The sequence below is a fragment of the Aegilops tauschii genome, chromosome 2, assembly GCF_002575655.3.
Source record: "Aegilops tauschii subsp. strangulata cultivar AL8/78 chromosome 2, Aet v6.0, whole genome shotgun sequence".
NCBI classification, from domain to species: Eukaryota; Viridiplantae; Streptophyta; class Magnoliopsida; order Poales; family Poaceae; genus Aegilops; species Aegilops tauschii.
In genome coordinates, this window is record NC_053036.3 from 452,139,481 (window position 1) to 452,146,469 (window position 6,989).

The window sequence follows — 6,989 nt, forward strand, 5'->3', positions numbered from 1 at the left end:
AGTTGAAGCTCGGGGCCTCTATTTATAGGCGGATCGAGGGGGTGGCCGTAAACGGAGAATCTCCGGCGAGCGATTACGGCGAGGTAGTGGTTGAGGAGGTGGTTTGAGTGGCCAGGCAGCATCAGTGAGGTTCACTGGTGCCGTTCCACTGCTAAACTGAGTTGGTCTTGGCGTAATGGCGTCGGTCCACGGTGGGGTGGCCGCACGGGCACGTCGGCGGCAGAGAGCGCGCTCCGCGCCCAGCGGTTCACGACGAGGGTGGCAGCGCGTTCTGGGGAGTGGAAGGCCACGCGGCGAGCTCCGGTGGCTTGGGCGGCGCTGGGTGGCGCCGTCGGCGCCGCGCCTCTCTCTGGCGGCCGCAAAGCCGCCGCTGGCGTCGGTCACGGGGCGGCACACCTCCTCCTGCTCGTCGCCGACATCCGCAAGCGTCCAGGCGCTCGTGCGGTGCAGGAACAAGGGGGAGGGGACGGGGAGCAAGGCGACATCGAGGCACTGTCGAGATCGACAACAAGTTCTGAAGAAAACGACAGTGTACTGAAACTGTTTCTGAACTTTACTGAACTTGACATTGACAATGCACTGCAGGTGTTCGACAGAATGATTTGGCAATGAGAAAATTTTTCTTGGGGCTGGGACTTGGTGAGGTGACCACTCAATGTACCCAGAGGCTGCCTGATTTTACTTGGAATATTTGGAGAAGGATTTGAATGAATTTCACCAAATTTGACAAATCTGGTCCAAACTTGCAGCAAGTGTAGTTTGAAAATTTTGAACTGAAGACCAGTGGATCTTCATGGATCTTGGTTGAGGGTTCAAAGGACTAGGAAGGGGAGTTGGTTTGGGGGCAAAAATCAAAGCAGAGATGGTAGCTCCTTTGTAAATCTCCAAGGGCTAGAATAGAAGACAGAAATTTATTTGATAAGATTTAAATGGAAAATAATTATATGGAGAGGTACAACTTGCTGGATTTGATGCAAAACATGATCCAAAGATGAAGGAAGGTTTAGGAGAGTGGATTTGCACTAAGGCCATGGCAAGAGGGAATTTGTTGAAAGTGGTAAAGGATCATTCCAAAAGCCATAGTGCAAATTTCAAAGAGATTTTCAAAAGGCATTTTTCTCAAGTGTAAAGTATTTTGTCTTGAGTCAAAGTAAAAAGGCAAGGACCTCCAAGACCAAAAGCAAGTCTTGGGTGATCCAAAATAAAAAAAACTCTTGCTATAAAAAAATATATTGAAAGGGAGGTTTCTTTGGAAGAAAAAATTTAAATCACCTCCCCCAAGTCAAATAAAATCTTTTGAAAAATCCAAATAAAATTTTGGGTGTCACAACACCTACCCCCTTAGGAAAAATCTCGTCCTCGAGATTTCTGCTGATCCTCAAATAGATATGGATACTCTGCCTGGAGGAAATCTTCCCTTTCCCATGTAGCTTCATCCTCGGTGTGGTTGCTCCACTAAACCCTGAATTTTTTTGTCGTTTTTTGACGGGTCCTCCGTTCAGATTCTTCCAAAATCTTTACTATCCTCTCTCTGTAGGTGAGGTCTGGTTGCACATCAATGTTTTCATGGGGTACCTGCTTCTCTGGGTTACTTACACATTTTCTCAGTTGAGAGACGTGGAACACGTCATGGACGTCTGACAGCTCCTTGGGTAAGTCTAGTTGGTAGGCTACCGTGCCTCTTCGTGCCTTTATACAAAATGGTCCAATAAATCTCTGGGCTAGCTTCCCTTTAATTTTGAACCGTTGCAGACCCCTCATAGGAGATACTCGGAGGTATACGGAATCACCGGGTTCAAAGCTGACCTCACGATGTTTTTGATCGTAGTAGCTCTTTTGTCGGCTCTGCGCGGTCTTGAGTCTGTCCCTGATCTGCTTAACTTTCTCCTCGGCCTCTTTAAGCATGTCTGGGCCGAAGATACGATTATCACCTATTTCTGACCAATTCAGTGGAGTACGACACCTCCGTTCGTACAATGCTTCAAAGGGTGACATTTGCAAGCTGGCTTGGTAACTGTTGTTGTAAGCAAATTCGGCATACGGCAAACTCTCTTCCCAACTGGATCCATAGGTGAGCACACAGGCTCTCAGCATATCCTCTAGGATTTGGTTTACACGTTCCGTTTGTCCATCAGTCTGAGGGTGGTATGCTGTGCTGAAAGCTAGTCGCGTGCCCAGAGCTTGTTGTAGGTGATCCCAAAATTTGGAGACGAATTGTGTGCCTCGGTCGGATATTATAGTCTTTGGGACTCCATGCAAACAAACTATACGGGAGAGATAAAGTTTGGCCAGTCTTTGTGTGGAGTAGGTAGTCTTCACGGGAATGAAATGAGCAACCTTGGTTAGTCGGTCTGTGATGACCCATATGGCGTCACTTCCGCGTTGAGATCGGGGTAATCCGACAATGAAGTCCATTCCTATTTCATCCCATTTCCACTCTGGTATCCTGTTTGGCTGGAGTAGCCCTGCTGGCTTTTGATGCTCGGCCTTGATGCGCTGACATGAATCGCAACAAGCAATGAATGTGGCTATATCTCTTTTCATACCGTGCCACCAAAATCTTTCCTGAATGTCCTTGTACATTTTGGTTCCTCCAGGGTGGATCGAGTATGGAGCGGTGTGGCTTTCGGTTAAGATTTGTTGCTTGAGATCCTCAATGTTAGGTACGCAAAGTCTGTCTCCGTACCATAATGTTCCTTCGCTGTCTGTGACGAACTCTGAAGTCTTTCCAAGGTTCATTTTCTTCTTTATACCTTCGATGCTGGGATGTCCCTGTTGAGCCTTCTTAATTTGTTCCACCAGGGTGGGTTGTATCTCCAGTTTTGATACGGTGCCCTCAGAGACTAACATCATGTTGAGCCTAGCGAACTCTTGCTGAAACTCAGGCCTCAAGTTTTGCGGACCGTCATTGTCCGGGCTGGGGTTTCGACTAAGGGCATCGGCCACTACATTTGCTTTCCCTGGATGGTAGTGAATACCGACATCATAGTCCTTGACCAATTCCAACCAGCGTCGTTGGCGTAAATTTAGCTCTGGCTGTGTGAAAATATATTTGAGGCTCTTATGGTCCGTATATATTTCACAGCGATTTCCCATCAGAAAGTGCCTCCACTCCTTGAGTGCATGTATAACTGCTGCTAGCTCCAAGTCATGTGTTGGGTAATTTTCCTCATGTTTTTGCAGCTGCTTGGAGGCATATGCGACAACTTTGCCATCCTACATTAGTACACATCCGAGACCTTTTCGGGATGCATCACAATATACTTCAAAACTCTTGTGTATGTCTGGCACAGTTAAGACCGGTGCGGTTGTCAGTTTCTTCTTGAGTTCTTGGAAGCTCTGCTTGCATGCTTCCGTCCATACAAATTTCTTGTCTTTCTTGAGCAACTGTGTTATAGGTTTTGCCACAGTGGAGAATCCTTCAATAAATCTTCTGTAATATCCGGCCATTCCTAGGAAACTCCGCACATCTGTAACATTGGCGGGTGGCTTCCAGTCAAGTATGGCTTTGACTTTTTCTGGGTCTACGGCCACGCCTTCTTGGTTCAATATATGGCCTAAGAAACCAACTTGTCTTAGCCAAAATTCGCACTTGCTAAATTTGGCGTACAACTGATGTTTCCTCAATTCTCCCAAAACAATTCGGAGATGCTCAGCATGCTCTTCTGGTGTCCTTGAGTATACCAGAATATCGTCGATGAACACCACAACAAATTTGTCCATGAATTTCATGAACACCTTGTTCATGAGGTGGACGAAATATGCGGGGGCGTTTGTTAGACCAAAAGGCATCACTGTGAACTCATATAATCCGTATCTGGAAGTGAATGCTGTCTTGGGGATATCTTCTGTCCGTACTTTTAGTTGATGATATCCCGATCTCAAATCAATTTTTGAGAATACCTTGGCTTGTGCGAGCTGGTCAAACAAATCATTTATCTGTGGCATCGGATATTTGTTTTTGATGGTGACCATATTGAGGGCTCAATAGTCTATACACAGTCTCAGTGTCCCATCCTTTTTCTTGGCGAACAACACTGGCGAACCCCAAGGTGAGGAGGTGGCTCGAATAAATCCTTTCTCCAATAATTCCTTTATCTGCTTCTTCAACTCCACCAATTCTGAGGGTGCCATTCTTATAGATGGGAGCGGTGCCAGGTGCTAGTTCGATGCTGAATTCTATCTCTCGGTCTAGTGGCATGCCTGGCAGTTCTTCAGGGAACACATCAGGAAACTCGCATACCACTGGAACTTTTCTCAGTTCAGAAATGTCCACTTTGTTCAGTTTTCGTTGCCGTGACCGTGGTCTTTCTTGAGCTGTAACCTTTATTGTCTTGCCATGATGGTGGGTGAGAATCACGGTCCGATTGAAACAGTCAATGAATCCTTTGTTGGTGGTCAACCAGTCCATTCCTAAAATGACATCCAGTCCTTTACTCTCCAACACGATGAGATTTGCTTGGAATTGTAGTCCTTCGAACTCAATGACCACTCCTTGGCAGTAACCCTGAGCGATTTGCTTATTTCCGGGGGACTTGATGATCATAGATTTTTCCCAGGGAAGTATCGGAAAATCATGTTGTAAAACAAAACTCTTCGAAACGAACGAATGGGAAGCTCCATAATCAAACAAAACCGTGGCAGGTACTGTTTTGACAGGGAACGTACCGAGCACGATGTCTGGGGCATTATGCGCCTCTTCCCTAGTCACATGGTTCAGGTGACCCTTCTTGTGGTTGTTGTTGGGATTGAAATTGTTGCGCTTGGGGGCTGGATTGTTTCCACCATTGTTTGGCTTGGGGGCCGAGTTCCTTGGTTTTGGGCACTGTTTAGCATAGTGCCCTTCTTCACCACAAGCATAGCAGGTGACCCCTGGATGGTATGTGTACTCCTTGTCTCTGGCATGAAATTGTCTGATGGGCCTTGGATCAGCAGTCGTGGATCTCCTTGCTTCTGTCCTTGGAACCCCAGTCTTGCTTCGGTTGTTGCGAGCAAGAGTCGTCTTGTCCCTCTTTCGCTTACGGAGATCCTCCAGACTACGGCGCTCATTCTCCAAGGTAATGGCCTTGTCAACCAGAGTTTTAAAATCCGGGAAAGTGTGTACAACCAGTTGGCATTTTAGTGCTGGTGCCAGGCCGTCCAGGAATTTTTCCATCTTCTTGTTTTCTGTCATATGCTCGTCGTAGGCATAACGGGATAGCTGGGTAAACTGACCATTGTATTCTGTCACTGACATGCCTCTCTGCTTCAGGTCATTAAACTCTCTCTTCTTGATTTTTATGATGCTCCTGGGGATGTGTGCCCCACGGAAGCCTTCCTTGAACTCTTCCCAGGTGATGTTGTGTTCACTGGGATGCATGTGTAGGAAGTTTTCCCACCATGCTGCAGCTGCTCCAGTAAGGTAGTGTGGTGCATAAAGCACCTTCTCATGATCTGAACACTGAGCAATAATCAGTTTCCTTTCAATGTCACGAAGCCAATCATCGGCTTCCAGCGGCCTATCGGTGTGAGCAAAAGTTGAAGGGCGAGTCTTCTGTAAGTCAGATAACTTGGAATGTGGTTGATGGGGTTCGCGGTGGTTTCCCATATTGATGACATGATTCATCATCTCTTGGTGCTGTTGTTGGCTTTGTTCGAAGAGACGACAGACTTGAGATAGGGCTGCTTCGCTGTCCTGTTGACTGGACTGACCCTGAGTGAAATTGTTGCTAGTCTGTGTCCCATAAACCTCTTCTGGCTGATTGGGCATGGAGCGAGTCCATGAACGAGAAATTTTTTCCAGTCTGGGGTATTATTTTGCAAAACCCATGAGAAAAACTGTGTAGCACAAGGAAAAACTTGCAAGGCAACAATTTAAAAGACCTCAAGGTTTTCAGGGAAACATAAGCGATTTGCACGGAGAGGAACTGCTTAGCATATATATTACACGCGAAAAGCAAACACACGATACAGCACTCAGGATGCGCGTACACATTCCTGACATGTTATTTAGGCTAGCGTACTCCTCCGGAAGGCAGCAAACACACCAATACAAACTAGCGCACAGATAAAACAACACATCATACAAGCAGACATAACGCACGGCTATTCGGCGCTCTCAGTCGGAGATGGTGAAGATTTCCTTCCCCTTGCCGATGGAAAGACTTAGCGGTCCAGGAGAATCAACCTCCACCTCCTCTCTAGCTGGCTCCTGGCGCGTAACGCTGCGCTGCGGTGATGGCGCGGGAGCGACAGGTGGTAGAGCGGGTGCGGCAGGCGGTGCAGCTCTGACTGGAGTAGGAGCGATGACTCGGTCGAACTCCTCAGTGGTAGGCAGACGGCGAGCAGTGGCCAAAACGGCCGGTGCATAAGAGGCTGAAGACGAGACGAAAGTCAGAGGCGGTGCCGTGTGGAGAAGCTCCTTCCTGCTGGCAGGACCGCCCCGGACTAAGTCCATGCGGGCAGCCACAAGATCGTCTACGAGGTTGTCGAAAGACTCCTCCAGAGCCTTGAGATACTCCACAACCATCTCGATGGCTTCATCTCGCTCTCCCCGATGGCAGGCGAATGCATAGTGACTGGTGTATGGCACATGGCATGGGAGGTAGCGGTAGCGACGAGTCTTCATCGTAGGAAGGATGTCCCGAAGACGAGCTATCACCTCACGGGCAGCCATCTGCATGGCATGCCTCTCCGTAGGCATGGCCCTTCCCACAAAACGGAAGTGGCGAGCTGCAGAACGTCCTCCCTTGAATTGCACCACAGCTTGGTGCATAGACACGTCGTCGCTGAGCTTGTGCTGATAGAGCGTGAACTCCGGGCGAGCTGCTGGCCCGATCGCGAGCTTGGTGATGGAGACGAGGAGCTTGAAAAACCCTTCGGGCACGTTTGTGAACACTCGATTCTCACAGCTGCTGCCAGCCATCTACAAAAGTAAGCAAAAATTCTGAGTAGTCATGTCATAAATTTATGATGACCAACAGAAAATAGCTACAATTGCAAGATGCTGA